The 16450-nt window shown below is 39.1% G+C and overlaps 1 protein-coding gene across 10 annotated transcripts in view; it reads left to right on the top strand.

Moving 5' to 3' along the window:
* TBL1X (transducin beta like 1 X-linked) overlaps positions 1–16450 on the top strand; it is a 262884-nt gene that overhangs the window by 74687 nt on the left and 171747 nt on the right. For 9 of the 10 annotated variants that reach the window (XM_061627078.1, XM_061627077.1, XM_061627081.1 and 6 more), the window contains one exon: positions 6038–6116. The exons of the other annotated variant lie outside the window; for it this stretch is intronic. The gene's annotated coding sequence lies outside the window, so the exon portion shown is untranslated. The remainder of the gene's footprint in view (positions 1–6037; positions 6117–16450) is intronic. 10 annotated transcript variants of the gene reach the window in all.

Here is a 16450-nt window from a genome sequence, read left to right on the forward strand (position 1 = left end):
ATAATTATGCCTTTGGACTGTCATGTTGAGAACCAGAAAGGTGTAGCAGTTACAGTGTTGGATTAGGACCTGGGAGACCAGGGTTCAAACACCCATTCAACCATGATGTTCATTGGGTGACTAGTCACTGCCTTCTAACTCTAACCAGAGGGCTATTGTGAGGATGAAATGGGTACACAACCTTGAACTCCTTGGAGGAAAAGGAGGACATAAATATAACAATACATAAATAAATATTGAAAAAGATTACACATATAAAAATCCTAACAAGATTGATCTGGATTTAATTCCTCTTTGAGTTTGGGCTATCCACCGTTAATCACATGCTTTTTAACTATGTGGTTAAACAACTTAAGTATAAGCATATTTTGAGATACTAAAAGAAATATGAAATTACTTACTATTTACTAAATAAGTTATCACACAGTGTTGAAATGAGATAACTCATTTTAAGTATTTTTTAGATACTTCAGAACCAAAATAATCTTCAGTAATTTTGTCCTTAACTTTAACCCTACCTATTACAATTGGCTTCACACTGAATTTAACAAACAAACGTTTTCATTTAATAATGTACTGTTTTTAAACTTGCTGTGTTTTATTCAATTAACTGGAAAATCAATAGTTCTACAATATTTATAGATATATTATGAATAACTATTTTCTTATTCTTTTTGCCCTTACTGTTATGTATTTTAATTGGGATTGAGAAAATAATTCAACTGTGTATGCCACTCCCCACTTTGGCTACTGTGATTTTGCTTGTTATAAGTATACAGTTTTATACTCTGCTTCTCATAGCAACTGAGCTATAGTATTCCAAAGTCAGTGCTACTGAGTGACATGGGGGAGGGGAGTGTGGGGCTCAACATACTTATCTGCTCCAATTGAGCCTTTCATTCACTTTTCCGGGGGTTGTTTACAAACTTTGCAACCACAGAAGGAGTTGTAGATAGCACAATACTTGAAGAGAGGGTTAGCAAATTGCAGCTCTCCCTATTTTCCTGTATTGCACTGTGTCACCAACACGTCAGGTTCAAATTTCATGCTAAACCATAGGTTAGTATTCACTAATACGCAAAAAACCTTGTGGTTTAAGAACGTACCTATAGCCCACAGATATTTCTATCAAACTTTAAAAAGCAGGGAAATTGGGCAGCTATAGTGAATGCACCAGGGGAGCAGGAGACCTGACCTCTTCTCTGAGATATTGGACTGCCCTACAAAGTTGTCAAAATGCAAACACAATTTGGGTTGGTCTTTCACAGTCCAACCCACTTGCTGTGTAGCTTGGAAGAATTTGGTAACATGTGCCTCTGAGCATATGGTAAGTGGTGGCAACACCTGCCATATCCAAAGATGGAGAATTATATTTTTGTATGTTTGTTGGTGTTCTTCTTACTTTGCTTCTTTCCTGTGTTACTAATGTTTCTACAGAGAATCTAAACCAGAAACTTTCCCCCCTCCTTATTCATCCTAGAAATCTGCGTCAAATGTATTTTTATTAATTTCAAAGCCTTTTTATTGGTCATTGTCATGTGATGGTGAACACAGCCTTTTGTGTTTTATATTGGCGGTTATGTTCTATTTCTATTTTGGGTGCATTAACAGTTGAATCTGAAACTGCAGTTTGGTGTAAAATCAGACTGATCACAATATGTTGCTACTTCAGCAATGACTCTAGCTGTTGGAAAAAAGAGGATGCATGTTTTCAGCCTGCTATGTTTAAACCACTTTATTTAAGGCAAGGTGTTCACGATCAATTAAAAACATAGAGCACATCTAGAATATTGCTAGAATATGTTTCACCTTCCACTGTCTTACCTTGCGCAAATTGAGATACTTCTGAGGTCCACTGGAGACTATTTTGCAGAAGTCAGTGCCATTATTCCACAATTATGTTTGGAGTTTTTTTAGTATAAATTTTGCAAAGTGTTGCTGTACTTCACATATTCATAGAAACAAAAGCAAAAGAAAATGATTTCCTATAGGAAACTTCACTAAAATTGCAAAGTAAATCAGACATATTTAAAGTGACCATCTGAACTGTATCAACTGTCTTAATAATGTTGCTTTCTCCCGGCTAAAACAAGATCAGCACAGGACATATCTTCTTTCTATTATTTGGGCTGATTACAGGTGTTGCCACCACTCACCATATGCTCAGAGGCACATGTTACCCAATTCTTCAGAGCTACACAGCAAGTGGATTGGACTGTGAAAGACCAACCCAAATTGTGTTTGCATTTTGACAACTTTGTAGGGCAGTCCAATATCTCAGAGAGGAGGTCAAGTCTCCTGCTCCCCTGGTGCATTCACTATAGCTGCCCAGTTTCCCTGCTTTTTAAAGTTTGGTAGAAATATCTGTGGGCTATAGGTACATTCTTAAACCGCAAGGTTTTTAGCGTATTAGTGAATTTCCTTGCTTTTTAATCTGGGAAGTAAGAAATGGGATCCTGCGCAAGTTTGCTGAGAATGGATTGATCATTTACATGCATATTGAGTTAAGTGGGATTCACACACACACACACACACACACACACACACACGGCAATCATGCTTAGGATAGGTGAAACTGACCACAGGGGATGGGGAAGGGAGGAGGGAGGGGTGGAAAGGCAGAGGGGAGGACTGGGATGGGAGCAGGCAGGAGGGGGAGGGGAGAAGGACAGATGTGGTCATTTGCATGTTTATTGAGTTCAGTGGGATTTACTCCCGTGCAATCATGCTTAGGATAGGTAAAACTGACGGGGGGGGATGGAGGGATGGAGTGGGCAGGGGAGGCGGAAGAAGGAAGAGGGCAGGGGAGGAGAAAGGGAGAGGAAAGGGGAAGGAGGGTTGAATCGGTTGAGTTGAGTTGAATCGGATATACTGCTATGCAATCATGATTAGGATAGGTAAAACTGACCAGGCTGGGCCTGGCAACCAAGATGTCTTCTGTATCTTTCAAAGTTGGGCAGGGGGAAGGGACAATTCTACGTTGTGGTTTTTCCCATTACAGAGTTGCAAGAATACCTGCACTTGGCTGACTTTCTCTTCTAAAGATACAGGATCAGTCTCAAGGCCCTGAACCTGGCAACCCTACCTCCCACCCAAATTTAAAACAAAGCTGTCCCTGGCCACATCCACACCAGGCCTCTATTACACTTTGGACAATCATTATTTATTTATCTATTTTTTTAGTGTATTTATATACCGTCCCATAGCCGAAGCTCTCTGGGCGCTTTAAAATAACTAAAAACATTAAAAACAAATATACAAATTTAAAAGCACATCTTTTAAAAACAATTTAAAAGAATTTATCATGGCTTTTCTCAAAGCCATGGCTCAAAGCCAATCATGGCTTCTCTCAAAGAATCCTTGGAAGTGTAGTTAGTGAAGGGTGCTGAGAGTTGCTAGGAGACGCCCTGTTCCTCTCACAGACCTTCAATCAGAGTGGTTGACTGTTAACCATTCTCTCAGGGGAATAGGAGTCTCCTCTCAGCACCCTTCACAAACTACACTTCCCAGGATTCTTTGAGGGAAGCCATGACTGTCTCAAGTGAAATCAAGTCTGGTGTGGGTGTGACCCTCTGATTAGTCAAGCCCAGCAGCTGTGAGGCTTTTAGAACACTGATAGTTGGTCCTTACTGAGCATGCCCCACGTTATAATAGGCTTCCAGCCAAAATTTCTTAAATTAATTAAAAATCAACCAGGCATTTTTTTTAACCTTTAAACTGCAGTAGATGAAGATCAGAGTATGGGGCAAGGTCAGTATTAGGATTACAGGTACTCTGTGAACATGGCTGATTTTTAATGAATTTCAACAGATTATGAGAACTCTGGCAGAAAAAAGTCCAAAAGGGCTCTGAGGTTTTTCTCTCTCTTTTTAGACTTTGAACTCTCGATGTTAGACTCTTGAACTCTTGACTGTTTTGTGTATCGCCATGAAAATTGACAGGGTTGTTAAGCAAGCCTTTCTGAGTTCAGAACTATAAATTTTGTAAGGTTTTGTTTTGAAATGAGCTTATGGGAAGCATCAGAATGGCATGTGGGGGTATTTTCCATTTAACATTGCGGAATGTGAAAAATCTATGCTGGCTATAGTATACAGCCACTCTCATGGCTGTATAATGACAAGAAAGCCGCAGCAAGTCTCAGATGCGCACATCCTTTCTCTTTGTCAAAACCATGAAGAGGAGTCTGGAAGATTTTGTTTACTAGTTAGATTAACTGCAGTTTGTTTTGTCTGAAACTGACAAACTGTGGTTAATAATAAGTATGGTCTGAGTGAAACTAACTTCAAATCAAGGATTATGAGACTGGCTTGTTTAAACAAACCATAGATAATATTAGTCACAGTTTAGGGTTTAGATCACATGGTACACTGGTTAACTCAAATTGGAAATGAGTGCATCCAAAGTCCTTCACAAGAAGAGAGGGGAGGAGGCAGCACACCTAACTCTTGCCACACTAACTATGATTTAGCATGACATTTGAATGTGGCCAATGACTTGGCTTTGGCCATTTTCAAAGTCCCTGCTATTAAGTATTGATGAAAGCAATGGGATCTTTACAGACCATGAATGAGGTTGAAGAGCTAGGACTTGTACTTTGGCTCAGCACTACCTTGTCATAGATAAATTGGCAGAAACAGATTTTTCTTTTATAATAGCAACTATTTTCATCAGAAGGAAGGGAAAGCATCTGTTCATAGTGACCGTATAGAATAGTTAAGTGGTGATTTAACAGAACTACTGAATTGCTGTCCTCTTCAAAATAAAATTGAATCCATGCAGCCACATGGATGAGTCTGTGCAAAGGCATACTTGATTCATATAGCTTTTAGAAACCACTTGCAGTACAATGGAAGACCAGTAGGGTATGGAACATGGGTATGGAACCTGCCATTTTTTTACCCAGGCACAAACCATTATTTAGCTTCTGTGTCCTATAATCAAATTTTCAGTTGTCTTAAGGTTCATAGTGACCTGTTGTAACAACAGCATGTTGTTTTGTCTCCTCTCCTGCATGGCAGTCAGGAGTGGGGGAGGAGCAAAGTACTCATGCTCGTTAAATCATAATTTATATTTAAACTATAGCTTAACATTACATACAAACCATGCCAATGTGTAGTTATGGTGGAACAGAATACTTACATTGACATCTGATAAGTCCATGTTCCTTAATGCTTTCCCTCTGTCTTTAGAACTTGAAATGGATGGTATAGGGCAGCATCCTTGAAAGTTTGTTTTTAAAGATTTTTGTATTTGATGGTACCAGTTTCGTTGAAATACGGTTAAATTTTGAAAAATACCGACCATATGCTACTATAAATATGACATGAGATTAATAAATTTTAAACTTTAAATGACGAAACTGCATAACTGAGCAATGACTACCGTTAGTATCCAACACAGTATCTTTAAATCTAATATACAAGGGGGAAGTATGTTAAAAAACCCACAAGACTTAACATTGAAATAAAGGCAGAACATTTATGTTATCTTCAGGCTAAGAGTACTTTATAAATTTTATTTGCGCTTGAGGCTTCTTTCAGTTTGCACACTTTAAAATAAAGGACACAACTGCTATACTTAGATGTAACACCAAGCCATGGTTTGGGGTTAAGAGAACAAACCTTGGTTTTACATGGTCTCCTCCTGTTGCTTCCCTTCTTCCCTTCATGCAGAGAGGTGAAAAACTTCTTACTTGGACAAAATGGGAAGCTAAGATCGGAAGATTTTTACTTCTGTGTGCAAGAGGGAGGAGAAAAGAGGGACTCATGCCTGCTCATTTTCATAAAGTCAAACCATGGTATGGCATTATAGCTGAACACCAGCATGGTCTCCACAAGTATATCTTTGCGCTATACTTTGCCAGAAGGAATGGGGAGAAATGTGAAACAGAACAGAATTTGTGCTAAAAACAGTATGAGTAGCCCTTTTTTTGCTTGATGGTATCCTTGAATGAAACTGTTTTGCTTCTATTCATTTGATCTTTAGAGTGGTCTGAGTACTTTTTATCAATCTGCTTTTGTTTTTATATCTTGAACAGGGTATCTAAAGATAGAAAACTGGCCTGAAGTGAAATTGGGTAAAGCTGGGGATTTAACAGCATTCCCCGCTCCCCCAGAGTAAGTAAATTATTGAAATTATATTCCTATTGTACAATTAATCAATTGAGACTGGCTTGATAAATTGAAACAAGCAGAGTTTAAAACTGTTTAACTTTTGTCAGAATATGTCCAATGTTTTTTGTACTTGAATATGTAAAGCAATTAATCTTACTCACTGGGAATTATAGGGTGAATTCAGGTTTAATGAAATGGAACTTTGCATATGTTTGGTCCAACGAATTGGGCAAATGTCTGTCTTCCAAGTTATAGCAGAACTATTTAAGAGTGAATTAGATTAAATGTAACACCAAGCCATGTCTTGATGTTATATGGAAGAGTTGCGTGTTCCCAAGCGCCCCTCACATTACATTTGAACTGGAAAAACAATAGTTTTCACAAACGTTATGAGCCAGGATAGCAACCTGTGTGGTTTGACATTGTATTGGAACCAACCCCATGTCAAGAACACGTTCGCTTTATTGTATTTATTATTGTTTAGTGGTATACCAATTGTATTTACTGTGATCAAGATATACAGGCATACCCCGCTTAACGTCGCTTCACTTAACGTCGCCTTGCTATAACGTACATGCTCCATACGCCACCATACCCCGCTTAACGTACGCGTGCTTTGCAATTACGGACACTTAATGGCATGATGCCGCTGCCATCTAGTGGCGATTGCAGTGCAGTACATGCATAGATAATTGCTTCACTTGAAGTACATTTTCACTTTACATACATGCTCCCATTGTGCATGTTAAAGCGGGGTATGCCTGTATAAATCTGAACAGTACCAATGTTATTCTCAAGTATTACTTGAGTCTGAGAAAACTGCAAAAGGAAAATGTATAATTTCATATGATTTAAGCAGTGGTTTAACAATCTATCCCTCTTCCCAAGGAACTCTGGGAATTGTAGATCTATGAAGGGAATTGGGGTCTCCTATCAGCTTTCAGCTCCTGTAACAAACTACAGTTCCCAGAATTCTTTGGGGGAAGCCATGACTGTTTAAAGTGGTGTAATAGTGCTTTAAATGTATAAGAGCAGATGGGGCCTGAGTTAGGGCTTAAACATAAGAACATAAGAACATAAGAACATAAGAACATAAGAACATAAGAACATAAGAAGAGCCTGCTGGATCAGGCCAGTGGCCCATCTAGTCCAGCATCCTGTTCTCACAGTGGCCAACCAGGTGCCTGGGGGAAGCCCGCAAGCAGGACCCGAGTGCAAGAACACTCTCCCCTCCTGAGGCTTCCAGCAACTGGTTTTCAGAAGCATGCTGCCTCTGACTAGGGTGGCAGAGCACAGCCATCACAGCTAGTAGCCATTGATAGCCCTGTCCTCCATGAATTTGTCTAATCTTCTTTTAAAGCCATCCAAGCTGGTGGCCATTACTGCATCTTGTGGGAGCAAATTCCATAGTTTAACTATGCGCTGAGTAAAGAAGTACTTCCTTTTGTCTGTCCTGAATCTTCCAACATTCAGCTTCTTTGAATGTCCACGAGTTCTAGTATTATGAGAGAGGGAGAAGAACTTTTCTCTATCCACTTTCTCAATGCCATGCATAATTTTATAGACTTCTATCATGTCTCCTCTGACTCGCCTTTTCTCTAAACTAAAAAGCCCCAAATGCTGCAACCTTTCCTCGTAAGGGAGTCGCTCCATCCCCTTGATCATTCTGGTTGCCCTCTTCTGAACCTTTTCCAACTCTAGAATATCCTTTTTGAGATGAGGCGACCAGAACTGTACACAGTATTCCAAATGCGGCCGCACCATAGATTTATACAACGGCATGATGATATCGGCTGTTTTATTTTCAATACCTTTCCTAATTATCGCTAGCACGGAATTTGCCTTTTTCACAGCTGCCGCACACTGGGTCGACATTTTCATCGTGCTGTCCACTACAACCCCGAGGTCTCTCTCCTGGTCAGTCACCGCCAGTTCAGACCCCATGAGCGTATATGTGAAATTAAGATTTTTTGCTCCAATATGCATAATTTTACACTTGTTTATATTGAATTGCATTTGCCATTTTTCTGCCCATTCACTCAGTTTGGAGAGGTCTTTTTGGAGCTCTTCGCAATCCCTTTTTGTTTTAACAACCCTGAACAATTTAGTGTCATCAGCAAACTTGGCCACTTCACTGCTCACTCCTAATTCCAGGTCATTAATGAACAAGTTGAAAAGTACAGGTCCCAATACCGATCCTTGAGGGACTCCACTTTCTACAGCCCTCCATTGGGAGAACTGTCCGTTGATTCCTACTCTCTGCTTTCTGCTTCTTAACCAATTCCTTATCCACAAGAGGACCTCTCCTCTTATGCCATGACTGCTAAGCTTCCTCAGAAGCCTTTGGTGAGGTACCTTGTCAAACGCTTTTTGAAAGTCTAAGTACACTATGTCCACTGGATCACCTCTATCTATATGCTTGTTGACACTCTCAAAGAATTCTAATAGGTTACTGAGACAGGACTTTCCCTTGCAGAAGCCATGCTGGCTCTGCTTCAGCAAGGCTTGTTCTTCTATGTGCTTAGTTAATCTAGCTTTAATCATACTTTCTACCAGTTTTCCAGGGACAGAAGTTAAGCTAACTGGCCTGTAATTTCCGGGATCCCCTCTGGATCCCTTTTTGAAGATTGGCGTTACATTTGCCACTTTCCAGTCCTCAGGCACGGAGGAGGACCCAAGGGACAAGTTACATATTTTAGTTAGCAGATCAGCAATTTCACATTTGAGTTAACATAAGAACATAAGAAGAGCCTGCTGGATCAGGCCAGTGGCCCATCTAGTCCAGCATCCTGTTCTCATAGTGGCCAACCAGGTGCCTGGGGGAAGCCCGCAAGCAGGACCCGAGTGCAAGAACACTCTCCCCTCCTGAGGCTTCCAGCAACTGGTTTTCAGAAGCATGCTGCCTCTGACTAGGGTGGCACAGCACAGCCATCATGGCTAGTAGCCATTGATAGCCCTGTCCTCCATGAATTCTTTGAGAACTCTCGGGTGGATGCCATCCGGGCCCGGTGATTTGTCAGTTTTTATATTGTCCATTAAGCTTAGAACTTCCTCTCTCGTTATCACTATTTGACTCTTCCTGCAAATGTTAGTTCAGGTTCAGGGATCTGCCCTATATCTTCCACTGTGAAGACAGATGCAAAGAATTCATTTAGCTTCTCTGCAGTCTCCTTATTGTTCTTTAGTACACATTTGACTCCCTTATCATCCAAGGGTCCAATCGTCTCCCTAGATGGTCTCCTGCTTTGAATGTATTTATAGAATTTTTTGTTGTTTTGGCTTATGCCTGTATAACCATACATTGACTACAGTGTTTGTTCTGTTTTGTTTTACTTATTTGAATTACTTACTAGCCACTTTTAGTAAAAGAAAACCACTAAAATCTCAGTAAGACAAATTACAGCAGAATAGCATAAAAATAAAATACCAGCATAAACCCTCAGCAGTCTAAATTTTGTTTGTGTATACCTTGTTTTACCAGTTTTGTTTCCATTTTAGTCTAGTCTTTTGAGAAAGGTATCTATAAAAACAAAGTGTGCCCTTAATTCTTGAAGCCATCAGTTAAGAAGTTGTCCTCAAGATAATCATTGGCCCCAGCGAATTAACAAGCAAAATTGTAGCTAATGAACAGATGAAAGCTTGCCGCAGGGGTTAAAAATCTCTTTTATTTCTTATTGGAATTATTGTATATTTTGCTGAAGGGGGGCAGAGAAGAAATTATAATCCATGCACTTGGCCTTGGTGTTTAACTGCTGCTTTACAAGGTTGTAAATACGATAATTGATTGTGACCACTACTGAAGCATTTAGAAGTAGATGTCTGTCAGAGAACAATCTGTAGTTTTACAAGCTTGTTTAGCGGTTGGATGTTTTAAGTGATTCCTGGGGACTAGAAGCTTTCTTTTTATGACAATCCTGTGCCTCTGATAAATGGAATACATTTATGTTTCTCTGCATCTTGCTTGGCTCCAATCAAAAGCTGTTGACATAATGCAAATTCTCCTTCTTGTACACAGAGAGTCTTTGTGGTGGGGAGCAGGTGCAGTTTTTTCACTAACCAAGTAAATTAAAAGAGGCTGTAGTTAATGAGTTGCTAAACTGATACTCCTTGGCTGATTGTTGGAAAAAAGAGAGGAGGGACATGTGACATAAACAGTGTGCATCCTTTCCAGTTACTGGAAAACAGGCTTGATACTAATGGGTCCTGGCCTGAAGTGTGTGTTTGCTCTCATATTGAGAAAGCATCTCTACTGATCCTTTTGAGGAAAACCTAGTCCTGTAGTAACTGGCAAAACAGAAGCTATTGTAGTGTACTCTCAAAGGGGAAATCCGAGGGTCCACTTTAAATGTAGTGGTTAAATCATCTAAATTGGAAAGTGTTGCTACCCCCTCTCCTTGCTCCAACCCCTCCTTCCATAATTGGATACTAACATATTTTGTTGTCATAGCAGATAGCTTCTTGGTTTCAGCACATAATTAGTATTGTGCATGCATTGCTGTCAGTAAAGCTGAAAATCCTAATAACCAAAGGGGGAAGAGTGCGAACGTGCAGGTGAAAAGGAACATAGAGCTGGAGAAATGAAATAGTGTTCTGTTGATAGTACCTAAGTAGAGCTGTATGCATCAATAAAACAAGTGTCCTACTGTGCTGGAATACAAATGGGCTGTCTGTAGCTGGGTACAGCAAAGACATTTGGCAAAGAAGGATAGGAGAGCTGCTGGCGTAATGTAATTGAATTGACCATTTCTCTAAAGATACAGCAAATTGTTTGTTGCAGCATTCATCATCGTAAGGGAGGCCAGACAGCTTGCCAAACATACGGTATTTCTAATAAGAAAAGAAAAGCCTGAAGCTCCTGCATTAACATGCAAATAACTCTGCTACGTTTGTAGGAAGTGCAGCATTTAATTGATATTATGTTTATTAATAATATTGTTCTACATTTATCTTACAAGACCAATTGTTTTTCATTTTGAAGGAGAGAGATTATATTAGCAAAAAAGGAACAGTAGCTATGTTGGCCCATAAGAAAAATTCAAAAATCCCTATTAGCCAAAGTAATTGTATAAATATCGGCCAACGTTATGAACCCTTCTGTTTGCATGAGGGTTCAAAAGCACCTTGTATCTTTTGCCAGCTGCAGTTCTCCTGGATTGTTCTATTTCCTTGGAGAAATTGGTATGTTCATGTAACACAAAACTGTGCTGGAGCACAACCTGAATGTTTCTGAGGTTAATTATGTGATGTAGAAGACCAATAAACATGAGTCTAAATGACAGCTAAATGTAGTGAATTTTCCTCAGTAAAAGTAACCTCTGCTTAGTTGCTTTTTTTTTTTTTGTGGTATGTTTATTGCTTCGGGTTCCACAAAATTGGCCCCATCAAGAGGGCTTTTTTAAGGTTGGTTTTGTGACTTTTTAACATATGCAGAAATAAAGAGGTCTGATACCTTTCCATTAAAAAAAATGGAGGAATTTGCTTAAATCTCTTTCTCCAAGCACACTGTTCCTTGTTTGAATTTGCTATGGTTTGACAGATGATGCAGCAAGCAGCAGCTTATCTGAAATGTTATATGAAATGCTCAGCCTCAGTACATGGGGAAAACCCTTTCAAGCCAGCTCCAGTAGACCAAACGTAAATTGTATTCTGACGGGGCCCCTGGGCCATGCAGTGATGGCTCAGCAAATGAGAAGCAGTTAGCTTTTTAGATTGCCACATATGGAGAAGACAGGCATTTTGATTTCTTGCACCACTGCGCCCCTGATAAGGCTGGAAATTGGAATCAAAATAATTAGATTGGCTAAACAGATCCTCACAAATGAGCCAAGTTAATTAAGGGGAGGAGAAATGCCTTTGTATTCCAAAGCACGGCATGCTCTTTTTTCATTTATGATGATGTGCTGGGATAGTCATGAAAAGAACAAAGCTGCTTTATGGCAGGCAGGCTCTTAGTTGCTCTTAAGATACACGGAGAAAGGCAGTTGCATAATTGATACATTTTAAATAAGTCTGTTAAAATTGGGTGGTGTGAGGTGAAACCTGTTTGTGTGCTTTTGTCTGAATGAAGGTGGGAAGCAATATTTCTAAAAGCTAGATATACATCTCAGATGATCAAATATATTTCTTGCAGCAGTCGTTAATCCCAATACTAAACACTTCTGCAAATCGCATCATTGTTGAAAAATGTGTATACATTTTCCACCCTTCCCCCTCCCATTTCTTTTCTTACTAATTGTGTCCAAAGGAAGCCAGAGCATTTGAATTCTCAAATATAAATATTTTTACTCATTTGCTTAAATAATCTAGACGAGTAGCATGCCTGGTCTAGTCATGTTGCCCTGTAATATGGATTATGATGGATGATCTGTGTTAATCATTGAGGAGGATGGCTAGATACAGAGGATCTTGCCTTGGGAAGGCATGGGACTTGATGACTGTACTGAGTTCTCTGTTCACAAATCAGGATTTTAACTCCAGTTCAAACTATGGTTTGTAATCCTGGTTTATTGCAAACAAACCATAATCTATACAATTTGCTATGTGTGACTGAGAACTTACTACATCCCTGTGTACACAAGGGGGTATATACAAATTCCTCCATAATACTGATGATAGTGTAGAAAATCTTGTGTTGTGAAGCAACCCAGAAGTTTTGGGGCCTCAAAAGGTGATTTCCTAGCCTTGGAGTATGGAGTGGAACATTTTTCAGAGGCAGTAGCACGATGCATTGTCTGAGATCGTCATCCTATTTGATTAAGCAATATAGTATGCTTAAGTATGCCCATACTGTACTTACATCCCTGTTAAAAGTCAAAAATATCATTGGTGAATAGAATTTATCCGTTTCCATACTAGGATGTAGTCTTAAATTGTCACTTGTGAGAGCGAATGGAGATTGTGTGAAGGTGGGTATTGCATGAACTAGTTCCATGACAAGGTACCAACCATACATGGCCGTCACAATTTGTATCCCTAAAAATATTTTTCCCATGATCGTACAATATTATAGTTGCCACATGTAAAACCTCTATACGTACAATCCACTGTACAAATTTCTGATGAGTCACAAGTATACTGGCTTATTCATGAGCTCAGGCAATTGTGCGGAAGTTGCCAAGTGACATGAACCAGGTCCATGCCTTTAAAACTATTGCAGTATAGGTTAGCATTGTAAACAATGTGCCTAATTAAAACAAGTTACAATTCTGCTTTGTATATCTTGTCAGAAACAGCTCTTCAGTCTTTCTTCTTTATTGTTTAATGAAAGATTATATGACTTTTGTGTTAAAGTTATGATAGTATTTAATGACTGTGTTGTGGAAATTCCTTTTATTGTTCCACAACTAAATGGTTCGGACCCAGGAATAAGTGCACACGAGACCTTCAGTCAGAAAGCTAGCATTTATTACTTATGTAAGGAGACAGTGATCACACAAGCATGTCTGCCTGAACACAGACTGAGACTCCCTTATATACCCTCGCAACATCCAAGGACACGTGATCCCGCATGGTGAATGAAAGAATTTCTATCTGCGATGTGCGCCAGAAGAGCTGTGCAGTAACCCCCTGTTAGCTGTTAAAGCAGAGGGAAATTCAAAAATTTACACCATCACTTCAGTCGCTCCACCCTCCTTTGTATGTGCAATTACCCTCACCCACCACGGCTGTGGAATTTTCCACAGCAACTGTACATCTACAAACTATATTTTTTATACTCTTGCATGAGCCGTCCCAGCAGTTCAGATCTCCAAGTGAAGTGTTTCAAATTCCATCTCAGTGGAGGCCAGATTATTCCTCACAAGAAACAGGACCTTTTCCTTGTAGCCCCTGTGCTTTAGAATGTTCTCTCCTGAGAGGTTCATTTGGTCTTTTGTGTCTTTTCAAAGACAGGTCAGCAATTTTCTTTTCCAAGGAGCCTTTGAATTGACTGGCAGATGAATGCTGCTGCTGTTTTTTGTACTGATGCTTTTTTCCCCATCATGTATTTTACACTTTTTATCTTTGTATATTTTAAATTTTTATTAATGTGGAAGTAGAAATGCACTTCTTTGGTTTTTTACAGTACAACATACTGCAACTTGTGGTGTCCTTGAGAACCTTTTATACTGAACTATTTTATGAAATTCATGGTGGCGGAAAGATGTAGATTTACATAGACACCCCCCCCCAAAAAGAGAGAAAGACTCTTGGGCACTGTTTCAAATTTGTGTTCAGAAATACACTTGACAAACCCTATTTATAGATCAGTGTGCTGTCATGAATACGCTTTCTTGGTTTGCATATATACAAGGAAACTCAAACTAATTCATTTGTTAACTCATTTGTAAAAACCAAGATTCATTCTCAGCCCCAACACACAAACCTACTTAATTCTAAATTTGGCTAATGAATATTGAAGATTGCTTGGGTTTGTAAGATTACTTAAAAACACTGACATTCCTGTGCTCTAAGAGTTGGTACGGTAAAAAGAATATCCTTTACGTAAAGGTTTTTTGGTTTGGTTGTTTGAAGCTTTTATTTAAACTTTCGTATCATCCCATTCTGTGCACATTCATATTTTGGGAAAGGAAGGAAATTTAAATTGATTGTAAAGTGATTAACACTAGGATGTTGCTGGAACAATGAGAAACCATTTGTTTGCGTGTGCGTGCGTGCCATTCTCCATTACCCTGCCTGATTCATAGATCAAAAGAAACAAAATGTTGAAAAGAATGCAATGTGTATTTGAGTTCAACCTATCTTGGGGGTTGGTTGTAAAGCTATGTTACTTGTTCACAGAGGAATCTATCAATATAATGTAGGAAATTTTAATATGGAAGCATGCCAGAAAACGTATCGAGATCTGTTTCACCCTTTGTGTAACTACAGGGTGGGTCTTGCATGCCTACAGCTGCCTTTTTCCGGTAAGGGAGTATTTGTGTTCCATGTCTGACTGCTTATGTATTTGGGTCCTCAGTCCAAAATGTTCTGTTCATGGGTGCGTGTTATCAGTTCACATTTTGGGTAGAATTTACCATCACATTCTTATTACTATCTGAATCAAAGTACAGATATTTCCTCTTCCCCTCTTTTTGGCTGGCCTCTAACAAGCCATTTTTATAGTTTTGCATGCTTGCCAGTCACCAAGTTATGGTGCAGTGAAGGCTTCATTGGAGAAATCAATACATACACTCCCCCACAACAGCTGCATAGTAATCTGGGATGCAATAATTTCCATGCAGCTTTCATACTTGCCTTGCAAGCAAAATCAACTTGAAATGAGCAATGAGTGTATATAAAGTCGAGTTTATCGGCAGAGATCGGGCTTCCATCCATAAAAACCATAGTGTATGAAACCGATTGGGGTGTCATTATCCTAAAAGATGCTTGTTAGAACAAATACCATGTGTAAAACACTAATTCTGGCTTATGGCCCATCTGCAGAAATATTAAATACAATTTCCAGATGGATAGGTGAGTTAGTCTGTTGCAGCAAAAATAACAAACGAGTTTTGTAGCACCTTATAGATGAACAAATTTCATTATGGCATAGGTTTTTGTGGACTAGAGTTTATTTAATCAAATAAATTGTATTATAAGGTGTGTTAGTCTACAAATTTTAGATACAAATGAATTTAAGACTGCTGAGATGCTTCTGAAAGCTAGAATCTTCTTTAGACATTTCCTGTTGTATATGAAAAGTATTTGGAGGACTTAATTTTTTGCCTTGGTAGAGCCTTATTAAGGTGGGCTAGGCTTAGGAAAAGTATACATATTCAAGAGCTTATGTTCTTAAGCATTTACAAAGTATCACTTTCTGAAGTACCCATGGTTCATTTAGATGGTAGATATTCCAGTGTCCTGATTAACCAGTATGTATGTCTAGTCAGCCCCCTCTAGGATGAATACCTTAATGTGGTGAGGGGGTTTGAGAGTGGCGAAGAAGCTGAAAGTAATGCCATCAGGAGTCTAGAGCAAGAGCTCTCAGCTTCTTCAACACTTGATGCTTCCAAGTTAATGATACTTCTAAGTTAATGATACTTCTAAGATAACTTAGTCATAAACTATTTCTTCTGACTGTTTTCCATCTGTTATTTTATCCTATAAGATTTAGCCCACAGTCTCCATATTAGGCTAAGCCACAATCCCCCCCCCCAATTTCTCTCTAGTTATTTTACAGTCTAGAGTTGATTGCACAGATTATGGACTGTTTGTTATCTCTTCACTTTGCCCTATTAAATCAAAACATTTTTTAAAAGGATCTTGCTTTTATATCAAGCTATCATCCATTACTGTTTTGCAGTCAGTATGGTCATTTATGTGTGATAAGACAACCTGAGCATGTTATACCCATTCTA

The sequence above is a fragment of the Rhineura floridana genome, chromosome 5 (assembly GCF_030035675.1).
Source record: "Rhineura floridana isolate rRhiFlo1 chromosome 5, rRhiFlo1.hap2, whole genome shotgun sequence".
NCBI lineage: Eukaryota > Metazoa > Chordata > Lepidosauria > Squamata > Rhineuridae > Rhineura > Rhineura floridana.